General features: G+C 43.1%; 1 protein-coding gene across 3 annotated transcripts in view; it reads left to right on the top strand.

Annotated features, from left to right (window-relative positions):
* Window positions 1–24,264, top strand: part of LOC124553811 — a 98,808-nt gene that overhangs the window by 49,372 nt on the left and 25,172 nt on the right. The gene's annotated exons all lie outside the window — the stretch shown is intronic.

Here is a 24,264-nt window from a genome sequence, read left to right as displayed (position 1 = left end):
CAGTTAGAAGAGGAAGTTATTGAAAAAGAAAACCACAGTAGTAACTCCGAACAATCAACAGAGGAAACAGTCTGTAGGAGCTGATCATTCATTTGCTCCTGGGATTCCTGAGCCTGGGACTGGAAAGCACCGCTGTTTGGTCACCATAAACTGTATGCATGCTTCACCGATCACCGTGGCAGTGGAACAATGTGTGTGACAGGGAATGGGAATCGTAGCATGAACACCCAGGTCATGATAACGGAATAAACTTCTATTAAAAGAAAGAAAGAAACTGTAAATCTCAAGGTGTGCTGCGCACAGGTGAGATGAATAGCAGTTGAGTTGTCACAGTCGTTAACGGACAACCTGGGGGGACCCTGCCGCACCTCAGTTGTATAATGCTTACTCAGCCATGTGGGTCTCAGTCTGAGTGGACCCTTATTTCCCCCGCTACTCATGGGATAAAAATGGAACCCTTGGAGATTTCTCCTTATTGTCCCAATGGCAAGAGTGGGCTGCTGGTAGGTACTAACACCCAATCAAATAAGAGGGGTCATGTAGCCACTCTTCCAGACATGGGGGCTACACAGAATTTGTGCACGAATAGTAACGGAATGCATGCTGCAGGTCAGAATGTGTTTATAATTGTGAAACAGAAAGAGGGCAGTTTGGAAAAAGTTTCGCCTTTTTATGCTCAAGGAGGTTTGGAGCGCATTACAGGTTCAATGAAATCCGTCAAGCGATTGTGTAATGATATGCTGTTGGTTGAAACTGCTAGCTCCCAACAATCAATATGCCTCCGGAAAGATAGAGGCCTTGTAGAATATGCCGTCGAAATGGAGCTCCGCAATACCTTGAGCTATACCAAACGTGTTGTGTTGTGTAGAGATCTGGTAGACATACATAAGGAGAAATTGAAAGATGAGTGGGCTCAAGAAGGATCAGCAATCTGCTGAATATGCTGAAAAGGGTGGATGGGAATCTGGTGATATCTGACTCCTTCAATTACATGAAACTCCCAGAGCATATCAAGGCAGGTTTTCTTCATCTAAGCGTACGGCCGTATGTCCCTAACCCAGTGCACTGTTTTAAATGTCAGTATTTTGGTCACACACCTGTGGCAAATGTAGCCAATGCCTTGATGGCATTGGCTGCTCCTCCCCTCCAGAGTGTGTAAATTGCTCTGGGGATCACCCTGTCTGGAGTAGGGATTGCAGTGTCTCCCTTGAAGAGCGAAAGATACAGGAGATTAAGATTTTGAAATGCATCCCATACGGAGAAGCCAAGAACATCTATAAGGCCAAGCAGCCTTCCACATTCACATCTTTTGCATTCCCCTTAAAAAGCATAGTTTGACAGCCAACACTTCTTCACAAATGGAGATTGCTAGTGTCAGCACTAGTACCTGCATGTGTCACTGTACTTGTCAAGTAGTTTCAGAGCTCATAGCCCCTCCGAGAACGCAAGTGGAAGCCACGGTTACCACCACTGCGGAGCTTGTGGTACCTCAAAAGGCAGAGTCTTGTAAAAGTCCAGCTCCGCCTCTGCCAGTGTTGTAGTCCCCAGAAAGCCCTTCCAGGTCAAGAAAGCAAACGGACTCGAACCACAGTCAAAAGCAGGTGATAGACTGTTAGACCGAGACAATGTAATTCAACTTGATGGCTCTGCTGCTTCTGCTTCAGAGCCTACGGACTGCGAAGTCTGCCCGGGGCAACCATCTTTCCCCAAAGCTGAAACTCCAATCATTGTCGGCTCCCCACCCCAGTGGAAAGGCGGAAAGACAGGGTGAAAGTCCAAACACCATGATAAATGGCTCCCATACTACAGCGGAACATGAACGGGTTCAGGACTCTTGTGGAGGAACTGAAACTCTTGGTGCAAGCACAGCCCCTGTGCTTGTGTTTACAGGAAACACATTTCAAAGCTGATGATGCCCCTGTGCTATCGTGCTATACCCTCCACCGTGAGAATGACCTGATTGGGGAATGAGCTGAGGGAGATGTTGCTGTGTTTGTCAATAACACACACCACTCCTCTGCTCTCCCCTTAGTTACTGATCTAGAAGCAGTGGCCATTGCAGTTCATGCAAGTCCGATGATCACTATCTGCTCTATGCACTTGCCTTCACAGGAAACAATGGACTCTGAGGCTCTCGCAAGCCTAATTGAACAACTTTCCCACCCATTTCTCCTACTGGTTGATTTCAATGCCTGCAATGTATTATGGGACTTGCACTTGACTTGCCCCAGGGGTCAAGTGTTGGAGAACATCATGATGTCTCAGGAGCTGTGCACTGTCAACATGTCCCGTGCATTTCTCAGCTACTCCTGGGTCATCTTCAGCCATCGAACTGTCTTGCTCTCCAGGCCGCGCACACTAAGCACAGTGAGAAGCAACTGATTACTTTCATTCCAGTGACCACTTCCCACAGTGGATCCACGTACCGGATGGAGGATTGCTGGAACAGAAGCCACCAAAATGGATGATCAGCAGGACTAACGGGGTGCTGTTCAGCCAGTTGGCTGTGTTTGAACACCGTGACAGCATCCTGGAATAGGTGGATCACATCATACGTGTGATCCGTCATGCCACTGACCTATCCATACCACAGTCTTTAGGTCATCTTAGGGGGTGACTTGCACCTTGGTGAACAGATAAGTGCCGTTCAGCCGCCTGGGAGAGGCATGCGGCCCTTAAACAGTTTAAATGCCTCTCGACAGCAGACAACCTCACAGCCTTTCGAGTTGAGTGCCGAGGCTTGACTCGTCATTATGGAGAGCGAAAAAAGGTCGTGGGAAACATTCCTGGACTCCATCAACCGTTCCACTTGTTCTACAAAAGTGCAGGAAGCCATCTGGAGGATTTCCAATAAACATAGTCGATTATTGATAGCAGCGGTACTGAAAAAGGGGTGTCTCCAAATGGCACCCAGAGCCATCGTTCAGATGCTGGCTGACCATTTTGCAAAAACTACAGCCGATGCAAGTCAGGATCCAGCATTTTTTCGCTACCGTGCAGCTGTAGAGAGGGGCAAGTTGGACTTCAGATCCAACAGTTTTGAGGCCTATAACTCTCTATGTGGGAGCTCGAAACGTCTCTGTCTGATACTCGTGACTCTACATATGGTCACGACCAACTCTGTTACCGCATGCTTCGACATTTGCCAATATTGTGAAAGGAAATCCTCCTAAAATGTTTTAATCTTATCTGGCAGACAGGCAATTCATGGAGGGAGACAATTCTGATACTTCTCCTAAAACCAGGAAAGGAGTACACATCTCCCAGTAGTTACAGGAATGTCACCTTAACGAGCTGTGTAGGAAAGACTGGAGTGAATGGTTAACTGTCGTCTAGCCTGGCTGTTAGAGACCAGGCAACGCCTTAGCCACTCTAATTGTGGATTGGGGAGATTTCGGCCCTCCATCGACAACCTGACCGTGCTAGAGGCGGCTGTTCAGCAGTCTTTCCTACATACCCATCACTGTGTGGGTATATTCTTCGATATTAGAAAGGCTTTGATACTACTTTGAGAAACTGTATTATTGCACAACTGCATCCTTGGGGATTTCATGGTCACCTCCCCATCTTCATAGGATCTTCCCTGTTTCAATGGTTTTTTAGGACCCTAGTTGGTGACTCTGCAGCTCGTTGTGAACAGGAGAATGGTGTCCCTCAGGGCAGTGTTTCAAATGTTACCCTCTTTGCCATAGCCATAAACAGTAGCACCTATACAGTAAGGAGTCCTGTACAGTGTTCCTTATTTGTGGACTTTTTTGCTGTTTTCTGTTACTCCTCCAGTGTTGCAACTTAAAGTGCAGAGGTTACAGGGAGCTGCCAAGATGGGTGTACAGTTTTCTGCAGATAAGAAGTGTGTGTGTTTTCATTTTAATCAGTCTTGTTATATTTTTAATTTTAGCTGCCATGCATATGAGGAACACCATCCTACATTTTAGAGACTCAGATGGGTTTCTGGGCCTCATTTATGACTTCAAGTAGACTGAGATACCTTAGAGCGAGAACCCTGTAGGGACTCAATACCTTAAAGTGCAATTAAAGCAATAACAGCCCTCGGTCACAAAAATTACATCTTTTGACCTGATTTCGGCACTACTATGAGTGCCTTCATCAGAAGTAAGACATTGAAACTGGCTTATAACATAAGTACAAAAATCACCGCAAATACAAATAGGCTACTTAACATTCAAAATGTAGACAGATGAATATTATGATGAACATTCCAGAATGAGATTTTCACTCTGCAGCGGAGTGTGCGCTGATATGAAACTTCCTGGCAGATTAAAACTGTGTGCCCGACCGAGACTCGAACTCGGGACCTTTGCCTTTCGCGGGCAAGTGCTCTACCAACTGAGCTACCGAAGCAGGACTCACGCCCGGTACTCACAGCTTTACTTCTGCCAGTACCTCGTCTCCTACCTTCCAAACTTTACAGAAGCTCTCCTGCGAACCTTGCAGAACTAGCACTCCTGAAAGAAAGGATATTGCGGAGACATGGCTTAGCCACAGCCTGGGGGATGTTTCCGGAATGAGATTTTCACTCTGGAGCGGAGTGTGCGCTGATATGAAACTTCCTGGCAGCTTCGGTAGCTCAGTTGGTAGAGCACTTGCCCGCGAAAGGCAAATGTCCCGAGTTCGAGTCTCGGTCGGGCACACAGTTTTAATCTGCCAGGAAGTTTCATATCAGCGCACACTCCGCTGCAGAGTGAAAATCTCAGTCTGGAAACATCCCCCAGGCTGTGGCTAAGCCATGTCTCCGCAATATCCTTTCTTTCAGGAGTGCTAGTTCTGCAAGGTTCGCAGGAGAGCTTCTGTAAAGTTTGGAAGGTAGGAGATGAGGTACTGGCAGAAGTAAAGCTGTGAGTACCGGGCGTGAGTCATGCTTCGGTAGCTCAGTTGGTAGAGCACATGCCCGCGAAAGGCAAAGGTCCCGAGTTCGAGTCTCGGTCGGGCACACAGTTTTAATCTGCCAGGAAGTTTCATGATGAACATTATTTAGTACATGAAGTAAAACACAATGTTTTATTTGACAGCAGCATACATAGTAACTTTTTGTCTATGTAAGAGTTTAGAAGTGCTGTTTAAAGGCGGAAAACTAACAGTGCAGGAAAGAAATAGTACTTACATGTCACGTATAAACTAAATATCAAGCGCTAAAGCCTTAGTCGCAAAATTTTTTATGAAATAACACATGGGAAGCAAACTACTATGGGCTGCTCGCACGTCATGCCATAGCTAGCAAAAGACTGAGGTGCCCGCGTTAACAACTGTGTGCAGGAGAACATTACACCAAGATAGCCATCTAGTAGCCACAAATACAAACTGGATACTTAACATCCAATATATAGACAGACAAATATTATGATGTACATGAAGTAAATGGCAATATTTTGTTTGACAGCAGCAGACAGGTTAACATTTTGTTATACATTAGAGCTTAGAAATACAGTTTAAAGATTGAAAATGCCATTATAGAATTACAAAGGGGCTGAATAAGAGCATGTAGAAAAACAATATGACATGAAAAGCAACCAGTATAAACCATTTAATAGACAAAAAGTATGACTCCACTTGATAGAAAAAAAAAAACATTTCGGTAACTGCGTGAAGAAACACAAAATCAAATATCAAGTAATGACTTTATACCGTTAAAGACGTTTTTATTACGTAATTATAGCTGCTTCTTAGGAATGAAGCCATCGTTTTGAGAAAGATGTTCAAAAATTTCTAATTCTTCAAGAATATTTAATCTATGCCCATTTTGCTCAGTGTGCAAAATGTTGATGTCGTGAACACCTTTAGGCATGTAACCCGTAATCAAAAGATGGTTGGCAAAAGACGAATTTTGGGCAGTAGTGCCATTTTTTCTTAAAAGATGTTCTTTGTATCTGATTGTAAAGACAAGTCCTGTTTGTCCTATGCAGTAAGAAGAACAGATGTCGAGTAGGAAGAACAGATGTCGCAGAAAATCTAACGAAAGCCAGTTTTCCAAACGGGAACAAGTCAGTTTTAAATTATGAATAAATTTTTTTTCCAACTATTATTGGTTGAAAAGACGGCATTACAATTGTTTTTATTACGAAGAAGGTGTTGAATCTGATAGGAGATGGGCCTCAAGAAAGGAATAGAAAAAAACTTTTTTAGGATGGATTCAGTGATGGAAGTGCTGAGAGTAGTAACTATTTTAACAGTTTTCGTTCTAAGGATGTCATCTACTCTGCCAGGTTCATATTCATTATTAACTGCTACTGTTTTGATTAAATTAATTTCTTCATTGAATTTTTCTCTTGAGAGTGGAATAGAAGTAGCTCTACGAATAGCAGAGTGAAAGAAAGCATTTTTATGAGAGTGTGGATGCATGGAACATGCAAGTACGATCTGATTGGTGTATTTTTCTGTACAAAAAATATTGAATGAGATTTTATTTTCTTGTCTGTAAGGGTCAAGTTGTTGTTGTTGTTGTTGTGGTGGTGGTCTTCAGTCCTGAGACTGGTTTGATGCAGCTCTCCATGCTACTCTATCCTGTGCAAGCGTCTTCATCTCCCAGTACCTACTGCATCCTACATGCTTCTGAATCTGCTTACTGTATTCATCTCTTGGTCTCCCTTTACGATTTTCACCCTCCACGCTGCCCCCCAGTACTAAATTTGTGATCCCTTGATGCCTCAGAACATGTCATACCAACCGATCCCTTCTTCTAGTCAAGTTGTGCCACAAACTTCTCTTCTCCCCAATCCTATTCAATACCTTCTCATTAGTTATGTGATCTACCCATCTAATCTTCAGCATTCTTCTGTAGCACCACATTTTGAAAGCTTCTATTCTCTTCTTGTCCAAACTATTTATCGTCCACGTTTCACTTCCATTCATGGCTACACGCCATACAAATACTTTCAGAAACAACTTCCTGACACTTAAATCTATACTTGATGTTAACAAATTTCTCTTGCCTTCCTTGCCATTGCCAGTCTACATTTTATATCCTCTCTACTTCGGCCATCATCAGTTATTTTACTCCCCAAATAGCAAAACTCCTTTACTACTTTAAGTGTCTCATTTCCTAATCTAATTCCCTCAGCATCACCTGACTTAATTCGACTACATTTCATTATCCTTGTTTTGCTTTTGTTGATGTTCATCTTGTACCCTCCTTTCATGACACTGTCCATTCCATTCAACTGCTCTTCGAAGTCCTTTGCTGTCTCTGACGGAATTACAATGTCATCGGCGAACCTCAAAGTTTTTATTTCTTCTCCCTGGATTTTAATATCTACTCCGAATTTTTCTTTTGTTTTCTTTACTGCTTGCTCAATATACAGATTGAATAGCATCGGGGAGAGCCTACAACCCCGTCTCACTCCCTTCCCAACCACTGCTTCCCTTTCGTGTCCCTCGACTCTTATAACTGCCATCTGCTTTCTGGTCAAATGTAAATAGCCTTTCGCTCCCTGTATTTTACCCCTGCCACCTTCAGAATTTGAAAGAGAGTATTCCAGTCAACATTGTCAGAAGCTTTCTCTAAGTCTACAAACACTAGAAATGTAGGTTTGCCTTTCCTTAATCTTTCTTCTAAGATAAGTCGTAAGGTCAGTATTGCCTCACGTGTTTCAACATTTCTTCGAAATGCAAACTGATCTTCCCCGAGGTCAGCTTTTACCAGTTTTTCCATTCATCTGTAAAGAATTCGCGTTAGTATTTTGCAGCTACATCTACATCTACATCTACATTGATACTCCGCAAGCCACCCAACGGTGTGTGGCGGAGGGCAGTTTACGTGCCACTGTCATTACCTCCCTTTCCTGTTCCAGTCGCGTATGGTTCGCGGGAAGAACGACTGTCTGAAAGCCTCCGTGCGCGCTCTAATCTCTCTAATTTTACATTCGTGATCTCCTCGGGAGGTATAAGTAGGGGGAAGCAATATATTCGCACCCTCTCGAAACCTGGCGAGCAAGCTACACCGCGATGCAGAGCGCCTCTCTTGCAGAGTCTGCCACTTGAGTTTATTAAACATCTCCGTAACGCTATCACGGTTACCAAATAACCCTGTGACGAAACGCGCCGCTCTTCTTTGGATCTTCTCTATCTCCTCCGTCAGACCGATCTGGTACGGATCCCACACTGATGAGCAATACTCAAGTATAGGTCGAACGAGTGTCTTGTAAGCCACCTCCTTTGTTGATGGACTACATTTTCTAAGCACTCTCCCAATGAATCTCAACCTGGTACCCGCCTTACCAACAATTAATTTTATATGATCATTCCACTTCAAATCGTTCCGCACGCATACTCTCAGATATTTTACAGAAGTAACTGCTACCAGTGTTTGTTCCGCTATCATATAATCATACAATAAAGGATCCTTCTTTGTATGTATTCGCAATACATTACATTTGTCTATGTTAAGGGTCAGTTGCCACTCCCTGCATCAAGTGCCTATCCGCTGCAGATCTTCCTGCATTTCGCTACAATTTTCTAATGCTGCAACTTCTCTGTATAGTACAGCATCATCCGCGAAAAGATGCATGGAACTTCCGACACTATCTACTAAGCTGTGTTTATTAAACTGATAGTTCGGTAATTTTCACATCTGTCAACACCTGCTTTCTTTATGATTGGAATTATTATATTCTTCTTTAAGTCTGAGGGTATGTAACCTGTCTCATATATCTTGCTCACCAGAAGGAAGAGTTTTGTCAGGAGTGGCTCTCCCAAGGCCGTCAGTAGTTCTAATGGAATGTTGTCTACTCCCGGGGCCTTGTTTCGACTCAGGTCTTTCAGTGCTCTGTAAAACTCTTCACACAGTATCGTATCTCGCATTTCATCCTCATCTACATCCTCTTCCATTTCCATAATATTGTCCTCAAGTACATCGCCCTTATATAGACTCTCTATATACTCCTTCCACCTTTCTGCTTGCCCTTCTTTGTTTAGAACTGGGTTTCCATCTGAGCTATTGATATTCATACAAGTGGTCCTCTTTTCTCCAAAGGTCTCTTTAATTTTCCTATAGGCAGCATCTATCTTACCCCCAGTGAGATCAGCCTCTGCATCCATACATTTGTCCTCTAGCCATCCCTGCTTAGCCATTTTGCACTTCCTGTCGATCTCATTTTTGAGACGTTTGTATTCATTTACTGCATTTTTATATTTTCTCGTTTCATCAATTAAATTCAATATTTCTTCTGTTACCCAAGGATTTCTACTAGCCCTTGTCTTTTTACCTACTTGATCCTCTGCTGCCTTCACTACTTCATCCGTCAGAGCTACCCATTCTTCTTCTACTGTATTTCTTTCCCCCATTCCTGTCAATTGTTCTCTTATGCTCTCCCTGAAACTCTGTACAACCTCTGGTTTAGTCAGTTTATCCAGGTCCCATTCCACCTTTTTGCAGTTTCTTCAGTTTTAATCTATAGTTCATAACCAATAGATTGTGGTCAGAGTTCACATCTGCCCCTGGAAATGTCTTATAATTTAAAACCTGGTTCCTAGATCTCTGTCGTACCATTATATAATCTATCTGATACCTTCTAGTATCTCCAGGGTTCTTCCATGTATACAACCTTCTCTCATGATTCTTGAACCAAGTGTTAGCTATGATTAAGTTATGCCCTGTACAAAATTCTACCAGACGGCTTCCTCTTTCATTTCTTACCCCCAATCCCTGTTCACCAACTATGTTTCCTTCTCTCCCATTTCCTACTCTTGAATTCCAGTCACCCATGACTATTAAATTTTCGTCTCCCTTCACTACTTGAATAATTTCTTTTATCTCATCATACATTTCATCAATTTCTTGCATCATCTGCAGAGCTAGTTGGCATATAAAATTGTACTACTGTAGCAGGCATGGGCTTCGTGTCTATCTTGGCCATAATAATGCGTTCACTATGGTGTTTGTAGTAGCTTACCCGCATTCTAATTTTTTTATTCATTATTAAACTTACTCCTGCATTACCCCCTTTTGATTTTGTATTTATAACCCTGTATTCACCTGACCAAAAGTCTTGTTCCTCCTGCCATATCTAACTTTAACCTATCCATATCCCTTTTTAAATTTTCTAACCTCCCTGCCCGATTAAGGGATCTGACATTCCACGCTCCAATCCGTAGAACGCTAGTTTTCTTTCTCCTGGTAACGAAGTCCTCTTGATTAGTCTCCGCCCGGAGATCCGAATGGGGGACTATTTTACCTCCGGAATATTTTACCCAAGAGGACGCCATCATCATTTCACCATACAGTAATGCTGCATACCCTCGGGAAAAATTACGGCTGTATTTTCCCCTTGCTTTCAGCCGTTCGGAGTACCAGCACAGCAAGGCCGTTTTGGTTAGTGTAACAAGGCCAGATCAATCAATCATCCAGACTGTTGCCCCTGCAACTACTGAAAAGGCTGCTGCCCCTCTTCAGGAACCACACGTTTGTCTGGCCTCTCAACAGATACCCCTCCGTTGTGGTTGCACCTACCGTACGGCTATCTGTATCGCTGAGGCACGCAAGCTTCCCCTCCAACGGCAAGGTCCATGGTTCATGGGGGGAAGTAGGGAAGATATAAATGGTAATAACAAGACAAGCATTTCTTAAGAAGAGGAATGTGTTAACACCGAGTATAGATTTGAGTGTTAGGAAGTCTTTCCTGATGGTGTCTGTCTAGAAGGTAGACATGTATGGGACTGAAACGTGGGCAATAAACAGTTTAGATAAAAAGAGAATAGAAGCTTTTGAAATGTGGTACTACAGAAACACGCTGAAGATTAGATGGGCCGATTATGTAACTAATGAGGATGTACTGAATAGAATTGGGGAAACAAGAAATTTGTGGCACAACTTGACCAAAAGAAGGGATCGGTTGATGGAACACATTCTGAGCCATCGAGGGATCACCAATTTGGTATTGGAGGGAAGTGTGTGGGGTGAAAATTGTAGAGGGAGATCAGGAGATGAATACAGTAAGCAGATTCAGAAGAATGGAGGTTGCTGCAGTTATTCACAGATGAAGAGGCTTGCACAGGATAGAGTGGCATGGAGAGCTGCATCAAATCAGTCTTTGGACTGAAGACCACAACAAACAACAAATTCATATTATGGAGCTCATAGATGACAATTATCAGTCGTACATCACAGATTATTTGTTATTGATAAGTTTTATAGATCTTGCCTCACTGAACATAGATGGTAGTTTATATAGGTCATAGAGCATAAATAATTGAACGTTTGTGAAAGTTTAATTGAACTTATACTCTAGACACTGAATTGTACATCATCTGTAACAAGAACAATGTTGAGAACATGAGGTGTCACAATGGGAATTGCAGTTTGCAAGAAAGTGGCACCTGAATATGGTGGAGGAAGCTTCACTGCACAAAAGACGTCTGTGTCAGTCAGATGCTGCGTGTCGGATAAGATGCCATTGGGTCTGACAACTGTACAGCTTTAATGGTGTTAGTTTCGTGAAAACTCTGAATTCTTTCCCCATGTTTATGATGGTTCCTTCCCTCACTGGCAGAGGCAGGTTGATGTGTGATCCTGGGCCACTGGAGTTATCTTATTTTGGAACGGTGGTAAATGCGGACTCCACTCATGGTAGTCCATCTACTGAGCCCCGAGCTGTTTGGAATGCTTAGCTCTTTTCATCTTTCATTTACTGGTTTGTTATTAATGTCTCAGAATTGTGTCTCAGAAAAATCTGAAGTTTGTGCTTTGGGAAAACGGTGAGCACTTTGTGTCAGGGGTTGTGTGTAAATCGTTCATTAAATGCAGCAAGTGACTTGTTTTGAAGAGCTTCTGTAACTTGTGTATTGTACATTAAACGTCTGTAACTTGGAAACAGAACTTCTCTCGATCCTTACGCGTATAAGAGGGCAAGTCAAAATTAATAAACACTATTCTCTAGAAAGTAGTTGTTATTTCGAAAAACAACCTTGCCAGTAACATAATTTCTCTACTTAATCTCCCTTGTCCTCTGTGAGCACTCTAACATAAATATCCATTTTTTTTATCTTATAATTAACAGACTTTTGCAAAAATATAAATTTTAGTGCCATTTGGCAGGTGATTTCACAGTACATGAACCCAATACACATCACTACACACCCCAAATTAATTGGATACCATCAAAACAAAAATACTTATCTTCCATGCTGAATAAGCAGGCCCAGTGGTGGTATATACCCTCTAATTTATTCCTTCCCAGTGTAACTGATGAATTCAGAATTTTTTACAGTCGTAGGTTCCATTTTGCTGATAAATCTACATACAGTCTTTGACATCACAATGCAATACAAAATATGACAATTGAGAGAGACAAAAACTGAGACACAACAAAAGTGAGACAGGTGATGTGACTAGAAGCTGTACAGGAAAAGTGTGATCAGATTATATAATTGGAACAGTACTGCACAAATGCCTCTGGCAGCTATGTATGTAACATAAAAGTTCTGGTCATCTGTACAACTTGGTGTATCTGATACTGATGAAGGGGTATCCCGAAACGCACAATATGAAAAGTCATTCTTTAACAATTTGATGATGTTTTTCTAAGTGCCCTTTCAGCATTTGTGCAGTACTGTTCCAATTAAACTGAGTCTGCCTGTGTGGTCACAGCCACAGTCATTTATATATCATCTTGACAGTGCAGTAAATTTTAGGTGTTACTACAATTAATAATATATGTAAATTCACATAAAAACAGATGAATATAAATAATTTCACATGTAATATTCAGTTTAGCAGAGAACAAAGACATCTTTTAAACAAATTGTTTCATTAAAGGCAGAACTTCCTTATGTCAAATTTTGTAAGATGAATATTTTTAACAGTTAATACTACAGTATGTAAGATTTCATTATAAAAAAACAACTAATATGTTACTTGCCTTAAATAGTGGTGACTACATCATGATCGTGCATATATGTTTATGTAAAGAAATTATGTATCCTGAAGTGAAGTGTATTGGTTATGTGTGTGGTGGTGTTAGAGTGGCAAATCTCGGTCTGTTCCATTACGTCTCATTCCATCTGACGAGCTTCTGAATGCTGACCCAGCAGAAACTTTGCACCACAATCTCGTCATCTGACTGAAGCTCGGATTCATGCAGTTGCTCCTTTGTCAGACTGGAATGGTGACACTCACTTGGAGCTAGGCCGGGGCTGTATGCTGGGCGCTCCAGAAGGTGTAGTTTGTTCCTTTCTCAGCAGTATGAGGGTGGTCATTATCGTAAAGCAAAATGACATATTTGAAAAATTTGCCTCTGCTCTTCATTTTGATTTTGCGTTTCAGATTTCATAGTATCTGTCACTATGTTCTGTTTGACCTTAAGGAGTGGAATGAATCAGCAGTGGTACTTTTATATCACAAAACAGTAATCAAATTTCCTGCAGGAGCTTGGCTCTTGGCTGCTTCCACGTCTACACTCTTACTCCACAATCCACTTGCACAGGGTAGTGTACCGTGTACCATTACTAGCCATTTCCTTTCTTGTTCCAGTTGCTTAGAGAGCGAGGGAAAAACAACTGTCTATGTGCCTCTGCGTGAGCCCTAATTTCTTCTACCTTCATGGTCTTTATGCCAAATATATGTTGGTGGCAGTAAAATCATTCTGCAGTCAGCCTCAAATGCCGATTCTCTGAATTTTCTCGATAGTGTTTCGTGAAAATCCCTTCAGGGATTCTCATTTGAATTCGGGAAGTATGTCCATAATACTCGCTCTTGGATTGACCTACCAGTAACAAGTTTAGCAGCCCACCTGCAAATTGCTTTGATGTCTTCCTTTAATTCAACCTGGAGGGGATCCCAAATACTTGAGCAGTACTCAAGAATGGATTGCGCTAATGTCCTATTTGTGGTCTCCTTTATAGATAGCTACACTTTCTTAAAATTCTCCCAGTAAACCGAAATCTGCTAGTTACCTTCCCTACTGCAGTCCTTACGAGTTTGTTCCATTTCATACTGCTTTGCAACATTACACCTAGATACGAGGGTTGGAACTCTAATAGTGGCAACTATTTATTTACAGCTCATACAAAATAGACACGTGTTCCAAAGTTTTACTGACCTTCAAAGTAGTCACCAGAATTATGTATAACCCGTTGTCAGCAATGTGGAAGTCGTAGGATGCTCTAAGCAGTACCAGTTGTGTTGACAGTTCGAGTGGTGTGGTCTAATGCCCAACGAATTTGTAGCAGTTCTGAAGCGAATGCCGTGAAGTGATTCCTTCAGTTTAGAAATCGAATTGAACTCACGAGGGCTTAAGTGAGGGGAGTGTAGTAGGTGGTATAGCACTCAGCAGCCCCATCAGTCAAACAAATCAGTAATAGCTTGCACTGTACGTGCTTGAGTATTGTCCTGCAAAATTATGGTCACGTCCTGCAGAGAGTGTTATCACTTCTGTCTCTATGCTGTTCATTTTTGGAACACAACCTATGACCAGCTTATATGCAGGACAAACCTCAGGTACGTACAGTGCAAGCTTTTACTGATTTATTTGGCTGATGGGGCTGCTAAGTGCTATACCACCTACTGCACTCCCTTGACTTAAGCCCTCGTGAGTTCAACTCTATTTCTAAACTGAAGGAAACATTTCACAGTATTCGCTTCAGAACTGCTACAAATTTGTCAGGCATTAAACTGCACCACTCGAACTGTCAACACAGCTGGCACTGCTAAGAGTATCCTATGACTTCCACATCGCTGGCAACGGGTTATACACAATGCTGGTGACAATTTTGAAGGTCAGCAAAACTTTGAATCACGTATCTATTTTGTACGAGCTGTAAATAAATAATTGCCACTACTAAAGTTCCAACCCTCGTATTCAAGTGACGTGACTGCATCTAGCAGCACACTACTAATACATTTAGATCAAGCTGTCATTCATTGTATCTACTAGAAATTTGCTCTATAGCTGATTCTCGAGAGCTGGGATGAAGCAAAAACACTTTTATGTGACTGACCAGTACCTGTTCCAGTGAAAGCATTCAGTTTTCACATGGTACCTAGCTGTGTCGGAAATCCTTGCATCCTTGCACGCTATGCACTTGGCCACCAGACTGACATGACAGTGAAATGTGTGTAGCTTGTGAGAAAGCCTGTATTATATTTTGTATGTTTTTTTTTTCTTTTCTGCAACATAGCCTTTGATTATGGGCGTAACTAATTCGTTATCATTCAATTTGCAGTGGTGTGGAGGAATCTGAAGAACAGCTTTCCCTTCATTCTTAGCCTTTTTACCCATTACATGTTCATTGATCACTACTCTGTGCTTTTTAATGATATGTAATAGTTCTTTCAACAACATACCATCTTCAGAAGTAATATTTTTAGATGTGAAATAAATTCATTGAATGAGCGTATTTCTGTTGAAAGTTATCAACGCTTTCTGAAAGCTTCTGTCATGGTTTTTCTTTCTTAGGAGAGTTCAGAGAGTGCATAGCCCGGTACTCATTCACCACACAATACAGTGAAGAACGACCAACGCCTGTACATGCAGCTGTTCTCAGAACTATATCAGTCATTGACTACTTTGCGTGCAATAGCTCCAGTTTATACAAGCTAAGAACGATGTGTTTCTCTGAATAACTTAATTATTTCTTTTCTGATCACTTCCTGAGTGGACTCAAAGCTGACATGTTGACCTCGCTCACTCTCCTGTGGATGAAGTAATGGCTTACCTGTATGTGCTGCTATTGGATGGGCACAGAAACAGTGAATGCTGTGTGTGTGATCACACTAGTACTTATGTTAATAATCAACAACTGGTTTTTCGAACATCTTAAAAGATGAATATTACAATCAGATTCTAAAATCACCGTTTTGTGTCAACACACACTAATGAGCTTACACCTGCAACAGGCGTGGTCACAATGACGAACACCTGTTGTGTTGTTCACCTCCCCCATAGCACCACTATGGTCTCTCACCTTTGTGTGTATTCGGGCCGTCTCTTGTTTTGGTGAGTGGAGTGTAAGTCATCTCATATCCCCCCTGCAGTCCCTCGACAGTGATACCTTCCCGTACACCACAGCATCATCTGGAAACAGCCACAGATTGCTGCTCACCACACCTTTCAAATCATTTGTATGTGTAGGACACTCCTGATGATGCCCTTGTCTCTGACCAACACTCTCAGCCTTTTCTAGCTCTTTTCAGACAGTGCATTGCTGCTGTGGTTTCTAGTGACAGACCTAGATCACAGAATAAAGTATACAGGATAGAAACTCGAGTGAAATTCAAGCAACAAAATTTAGTGTGCATCCATGAAGTCTGCCACATCGAAACTGTGTAAACAGCTGTGTTTAAAGCCAAAAGCAAATTGATACATTTTGTTTGTTTTCTTAATTGATATGTTAGCTGTTAGCATATTGACATGTGAACATTTGTTTGACGTACTGTAATAGTTAAAAACTTGTAATGAGTGGTAGTAAGAGAAAAGACTAGACAGGAGAGCAATGAGCGATTCCCCAAAGTGGCTGATAGCAGTACGTGAGAAAAATGAGTTTTTCCATTTCTTGCTGTGAATAGTTAGAACCTCATTAAACTGTAGAAAACACTGTGTAAACGAAGCTACATAAACTCCTGTAGAGGTTCTCCTTTGCTTTTAAAAAAATAAAAACTATGTCTTTCACATTTGCTTGTCTTCTTGACTACTGTATATACCTGTCATTTGATCTTGAAGAAAATAATTGGCACATAAAACTGCTTTCTTTTATGTCTTGTAGTTTCATGTCATAACTTGATGATGAAGTGTCTATTCTTTCATTATGGATCATAGTTACTGTAATACTTAATATCCAAGTACTCTGTAGCACGAAATTTGAAGGGTTTGCAGTGAAAACTGCGGTTGCTGGCTGCTTTACGTTTGGTTCATTTTAGCTGCACATTGCTGTATACTAAATGTAGGTAACATATCGTAACTGTTTTTATAGCTGGAAGGAAAGCCAACCTCAGTCATTGTGGAGAAAAGAGAAGTTAAAAGCATTTTATTTGAGTGGGCTGCCTGAGTGCACCACACACAAGTAGCCTTTAGCACACAGGGGAACCGCACTTACTCGTCATCATTGATTTTGTTCAAATTTATGTTATATGCAAGGCTTGGCAAGAAATAAAAGGGACAGAAATGGGAACTCCATATGGCTGGGCACTTAGAAGAAAATAGCATTTCTGACACAGCTGAGGTAACGGATGAGGCATGTATGGTAGTACAACTTGTAACCTTTGTGTGGCATATGGGAAGAGTGTGGTATAATAAATCAAGGGTTTGGGTTTTGGCTTTGAGTCCAATAGTGAACACTATTTTATCTTTCCTATTTTCAGTTTTTACTTATCTTACACTGCAGAATAAATAGAAATAATGTTTAATGCATTCTATTCATTAATATGTTAATAACGGGTATGAAAAGGAAAGGCAAACAAAAATTTGCGGTTGCATATAACTTTCCAGGAAGCCAGAATGAGATTTTCACTCTGCAGCGGAGTGTGCGCTGATACGAAACTTCCTGGTAGGTTAAAACTGTGTGCCGGACCGAGACTTGAACTCAGGTCCCGAGTTTGAATCTCGGTCCGGCACACAGTTTTAAGCTGCCAGGAAGTTTCTTTCCAAGAAGCGATTGTATGCTGTCCACAAGAACGTCTTATATAAAATTAGATGCTTTCATTATTTTACAGTTGACGACTTGCACTTACTTGGGTCATATTTTCTGGAAGTCGTGAGCAGTTCCTGGAAGTAGAAGCATGTTTCTCAAACTGGTGATGATGATTTATTGTACTACTTATTGCTGGAAGAAAACGATGAAGACGACGACGTTCTACACCAACACTTACATAATAGAAAAGCTGAACACATCTCATATTTAGGACAAAGTTGGACATAAGTTTCTTTATGACCTTTATCTGTCATCATTTATTAAACGAATATGCTTCATATTATGTAAAATGTTAGTGAACTTAATGATCTGGGCCTAATTCAAAACATTTGTGTAAATTACGTTTCAGTCACCTTCATTTAAAGTAATGCCCATGCATCAGTTTCTGATTGAAAACATGAATGAAAATTCGAGGACTGATGCATACCCTGAAACTCCTGCAGAGTGTTCAATAACAGCTGTTTCTGTTGGAAGTGAATTTGATTTATTAGTTCACAGTCCCAGAAATGAAAAGTTATGGAGTAAAATAAAATTGCTGTAAGGCAAGAACCGATATTTGCAAAAAATGTAGCTACATTGCTATCTGAAGCTAAAAGCAGTGGCAGTCCACAGCTTTTATATGAGAACATAAATTAATTTCAAAATTCATGTGATAAATATTTAACTAAAGGTGTGTCACACTTTGTCTCTTCAGTGTTTCCTTCCATAAAAGTTTTCATTTAGTCTGTTGGATTAGTTCTTTTCTTAAGGACGTCCGTTTCGATCCATAGTAGTAAGCAGCTATTGTTTTGCATTTACTTGGTTTCAGGGTATGCGTGAGGGTTGGCGTGAGGTGCATTGCTTGGCTTCATACAAATCAAAGGGGCCGCCCTCAGCTTTCCTTTCTGTATGTTCTCTGTTCTGTGCCCACATTACGTTGGCAATTGGTATCCAACTGACAAAGTTTCCCTTCAGAACTCCATAAATACAATTTCGCCACTTTCAGACATTCCTACATGTTCTGCAATTTTTGGATTAGCATCTGGGATAATAGTAGTTCTTGTTTCAAAATTTTGGGTTCTTGTTCCAAAATTTTGCTTGCCAACATTTCAGCCTTTCTCAAGGTGAGTCACTTGCAAGATTTTTAAATCGCTTAACACAATATTATGGAGTAAATGCACATGCATGAGAGAGAACACTAAGAACATTAGACATTAAACATTACTTACAAAGAATAAAGTGCAAGTCAATTTCACATTGATTTCTGTCCAAGAGAGGTAGCTTGTCTTTTACTTATTGCACTAGGAATTTTAAACAACACCAACTTGTCAGAAAGGGAAGCATCTTCTTGCTGTTCCAAGTAGTCCTGAAACTCTTCGGCCCATTGAAATGCTGATGCATGACCGATTATTAATTTTGGAATTAAAGGAATGTTGTTATCTTCCACTCTCATTCACCTTCTTGGATTTCCCTTGTATTCTCTGAGCAATAGCGCCAACACTTGAGCTCCGATGACCTGGCTCAGTGCATGCCATATCAAACCATTCAGAAATATTCTCTTCATTAAAAGTTTCGCACCCTGGAATACTTTCCAAAACAACAGCTAATGTTGCTAATGAGCTGTCTTATTTGTCGCCAGAATAACTGATGCTATCAAGTTTGAGATTAGTGTTTTTCTATGACTTGGTCGTGGTTGATTGTTCAATCCTGGTTGATTGCTTTGTCTGAGACACTTTGTTGTGGACTGGTAAGACAGCCAATCCACTAGGACGGGAAGCCGAGAGGCACGCGTTTAAGCTCACGCAGGCTGGCGTGAGGTCTGGGAACAGGACAAGGTATTTATAGTAGCAAAAATAGTCCGTAGCTTCTGGAATACTTAACTTTAATCCATAATTGGTGAACATCGGTCTGACGGTGCATGCATCACAAGATAAATAGCAAATGATAATGGCGCCTTGCTAGGTCGTAGCAAATGACGTAGCTGAAGGCTATGCTAACTATCGTCTCGGCAATTGAGAGCGTAATTTGTCAGTGAACCATCGCTACCAAAGTCGGCTGTACAACTGGGGCAAGTGCTAGGAAGTCTCTCTAGACCTGCCGTGTGGCGGCGCTCGGTCTGCAATCACTGACAGTGGCGACACGCGGGTCTGACGTATACTAGCTACCACCTAGCAAGTGTGGTGTCTGGCGGTGACACCACATTCCTCCCCCACAAATCGGCGTGCGGTTGTGTTATAAGGCTTCAGCCCGCCGTGGGGAGGACCCCATGTTGACGTATGCGACGAGGTGGGGAGCCTAACAACAGGCGAGGCTGTACCACCCGCACTCTGCCATTCGGTCCGAGGGGAGCTAGGAAACGCCTGAAAACCTACTCCAGAGTGCACGCCAACATGCGGTGTATGCGCCCGTAGAGAGACAGGAGGGGCCGAAGGGCCGACCTCCATCGGGTTGGGGCACCCGACGGGCGAAGACGTCCTATGGTCCGGAGTGGGAAAGAGTTCCATGGTGGAGGACAGCTGGTCACGGGAAGCGATCGGTGGCGCGTGACCCAGGGAGGCGCCCGGCGGTTGCAGCGACGCGTCCACTGCGGGCGTCGCCGGCGGGACAACAGGCGGCGGCGGCGGTGTGTCGCCATGGGGCAAAATGGAAGGCAGCGTCGGTAACACCTGGGGCTGAGGTGAGCCAGTAGATGGGTCCCCAGGGCGCCGACCGGACGGCACCGTCGCTGAAAGCAGACGGGGAGCGACAGAGGCGCAGCTGATTGAGATGCCGACACACCTCACCAGAGGCCCCTAACACCAAATACATAGCACGGCCGAGGCAGCGAAGAATGCACCCTTCGAGCCAACGCCGTGATCCTCGATGGGTACGATAGTAGACAACGTTGCCCGGAGCAAAAGCAGGTGTCTGCCGCTGCACAGGAACCTGATGCGGCGGATGTAGCAAAGACATCAAGGTTCGATGAGGACGACCGTGGAGCAACTCAGCCGGCGAGCGACCATCTCGGGGCTGAGAGCGATAAGAGGACAAAAAGAGCAATAACGTGTCCTCCCGAGAATGCGACTCTTTCAACTTCAACATCTGGGACTTGAAAGTCCGGACCAATCGTTCAGCGGCACCGTTTGACTGTGGCGAAAACGGCGCGGACGTCAGATATTGAATACCATTGGGCTTGCAGAATGACTGAAATTCTGCGGACATGAATTGTGGGCCATTGTCGGAAACAATAGTCTGTGGAAGACCTTCAATGCAAAAGATAGCAGATAACGCTTGGATGGTGGCAAATGACGTCGTGGAAGACATCCGGACAACATAAGTAAAATTACTGAATGAATCTACCACAACCAACCATCGAGCATTCCAGAATGGACCAGCAAAATCGATGTGCAAGCGTTGCCAAGGGGAAGTGGCTTTTGGCCATGCAAAGAATTTCCGCAGTGGTGCGGATTGTTGTTCGGCACACGCCATGCAAGAAGAGCACATATTCGTAATCGCAGCATCGATTCCGAACCAAGTACAGTGCTGACGAGCAAGTTGTTTCGTTCGCACTATACCCCAATGTCCTTGGTGGAGAAGCTGTAAGACAGAGGACTGTAACGAACGTGGTACCACGACCCTGGACTGATCATTTTCTGAACGCAACAGCAAAACACCACGTCATACAAAAAGTCTCTCCTTGTGAGCAAAAAATCGGCGAACCAACGGATCCTCGATCCGCGACTTCGACAAAGGCCATTGCGTAGCAACAAAACGCAGAATCGTAGCAAGGACAGGGTCAGCAGCTGTGGCTGTAGCTACACGACGAAAATCAATCGGAAACGATTCGACCACATCATCGGTTTCCGCATCAATGAACATACAAGCAACTTCGGAGGAATCGAATGCTCTGTCCTCAGCAACAGGCAAACGGGACAACGCATCGGCGTTTCCGTCCTTAGCAGGGGACCGATACAAGATATCGTAGCGGTACTGCGAGAGGAAAATAGACCAGCGAATGAATTTCTGCGCTGTACGTGGAGGTACAGGCTTGGTCGGATGAAAAAGCGACGTCAAAGGTTTGTGGTCTGTGATGATGGTAAAGTGACGACCATACAAGAAATCATGAAATTTAGTAACACCAAATACGAGAGCCAATGCTTCTTTCTCGATCTGTGAATAATTTCTTTGCGCAGACAAGAGCAATTTGGACGCAAAGGCAATAGGGCGATCATGCGATCCATCTTTGTGCGCAAGCACAGCACCGATCTCGAAATCCGATGCATCCACCATCAACAAAAGGGGTTTCTACGGATCGAATGGCGTAAGGCAAGTATTGGAAAGCAACGCCGATTTCAACTGGCGAAAGGCGCGTTCGCATTCCGTCGTCTAGACGAACGGAACACCTTTACGGCGTAAACGATGAAGCGGAGCTGAAATGGAAGATGTGTGGCGCACATAGCGATGATAATAATTGATTTTTCCCAGCACACTCTGTAGCTGCTTCAAATTCTGCGGCGAAGGCAAGTCTTGTATGGCATGGAGGTGCTCGGGACTGGGATGTATGCCTTGGCCAGGTAGTGTAAGTCATGAGCAAAAAACATACATTTGTCTTTCCGCAAGCGAAGACCATTTTGTCGCATGACCTGAAATAATGTTCTGAGATTGGCTAAATGTTCTTCTTCCGTCTTTCCGGAGATCACAATATCGTCCAGATAGTTTGCTGCAGTAGGGACCGACACACAAACAGTTTTCAGATATTGCTGAAACAATGCAGGGGCGGATGCACACCCGAATGGCAGTCTTTTGAATCGATACAAACCAAGATGCGTGTTAACCACCAAAATGCGCTGGGATTCTTCGTCCACCGGTATTTGCAAGTACGCATCTGCTAGGTCCAACTTCGAAAAATATTTACCCGGGCACAGTTTGTCAAAAAGATCTTCCAGGCGGGGTAAAGGAAAAGTTGCAATCACTAGTTGTGGATTCACGGTAGCTTTGAAGTCCACACAAAGTCTCAATTTTCCAGAAGGTTTTGGCAAAATTACTAAGGGTGATGCCCAGAGAGAAGCCTGCACATGTTAAATCACAACTTGTGATTCCAAATCGTGTAATGTTTTTGCGACCTCATCACACAATGCGTGGGGAACATTGCGCGCTCTGAAAAATTTCGGTTGCGCGTTTACTTTCAGTTCCAAATGTGCTTTATAGTTCTTAGCGCAACCAAGGCCCGGTGCAAAAATGTCTGCAAACTCTTCACGTAGACGAGAACCACTGTCTGAAGGCCCAGTCTGGTTCACTGATAGGACCTGATTGACTATAGACAAGTTAAACAACTGAAATAAATCGAAACCAAACAAGTTCACTGCAGAAGAAGAACGAAGGACGTACAATGACACAAGTTTTGCTTGTCCCTTGTGTGTTGCAAGAAGGCTGCACTGTCCTAACACAAGGATAGCTTGTCCTGAATAACTATTTAACTTGACATTTGTGGCACACAACGGAGGTGTGCCCAGCTGTTTGTACGTGTCGTGATTGATCAGTGAAACTGCAGCTCCGATATCGAGCTGGAACGGTATCACTTTGCCGTTAATGTCCAAAGCTACAAAAAGTTTATTGTCCTGTTGACGACAAGAGCGACTGTCACGTGCAACGTTAACTGACACTGGTACAAAATCACTTGTGACATGACGGGATTTCTGTCGATGTTTACGCACACTATTTGTGGGACGAACACGGTCACTGTTAGAGAGAGTGGCACTGGGCGGAGTGGAATGAACTGCATGAATTTCCACGGGCGAAGGTTCACGAGCCTGAGTATTCTTGGTTTGATTCTGGCGCGAAGCAAAAGGCCTAGAATGGTTGTGAGTGTCCGTTCTGAGCTTTTTCTGGCAAGCACTTTGAACATGTCCTTTTTTATTACAGAAAAAGCAAATAGCTTGGCGTGACGGGCAATTCTCACGCGAATGTCTAGTAGCACACCGCGGGCATGATTTCACTGCATTTGCTTGCTTGCGCGGCACATGTGGCAGAGAGCTTGGCGGCAGCTGCGCGGACGGGCGCGAGGGCTGTTTACTGTTCCGTGCAGCGCGCCCGTCGGGCTGGTTAACGTGACACACGGCCGGTGAAATTTCAAATGATTTCTGAGCAAAGTCAAGTGTGTCCTGTCGATCCAATATGTCCATCACTTGTTGAAGGGAGGGATTGACTAGTTTCAAAATCTGTTCCCGTATACGAACATCAGAAACGTTCTGTGCAATTGCATCACGCACCATAGTATCTGAATAAGGGAGTCCACATTGACACTCAAAAGCACAATCCCTAGTAAGGCCTTGCAAGGTTGCAACCCACGCTCTATTAGTTTGACCGGCCGTACGTTTTGTACGAAAGAACGTATACCGTTTGGCAACTACATTGACTGATTCTTTGAAATATGCATCTAATGCAGACAAAATTTCGTCGTAGGACAGAGTTGCTACGTCGCGTCAAGGAAATAATTTGACTATCACACGGAACGTGTGGACGCCGACGGACGAAAGGAGATAAGGCTGCCGCTCATTACCTTGAATTCTGTAGGTGGCGAGATGGAATCCAAATTGGCGTGACCACTCCGTCCAGCTTTCCAGTGCCGCATCAAACGGACGAAAAGTTGGTGCAACAGCGTGTTGTGGCTGC

The sequence above is a fragment of the Schistocerca americana genome, chromosome 11, assembly GCF_021461395.2.
Source record: "Schistocerca americana isolate TAMUIC-IGC-003095 chromosome 11, iqSchAmer2.1, whole genome shotgun sequence".
Taxonomy (NCBI): Eukaryota; Metazoa; Arthropoda; class Insecta; order Orthoptera; family Acrididae; genus Schistocerca; species Schistocerca americana.
Note: the sequence above shows the minus strand (reverse complement) of the source record. Positions and strands in the feature narration are given on the sequence as shown.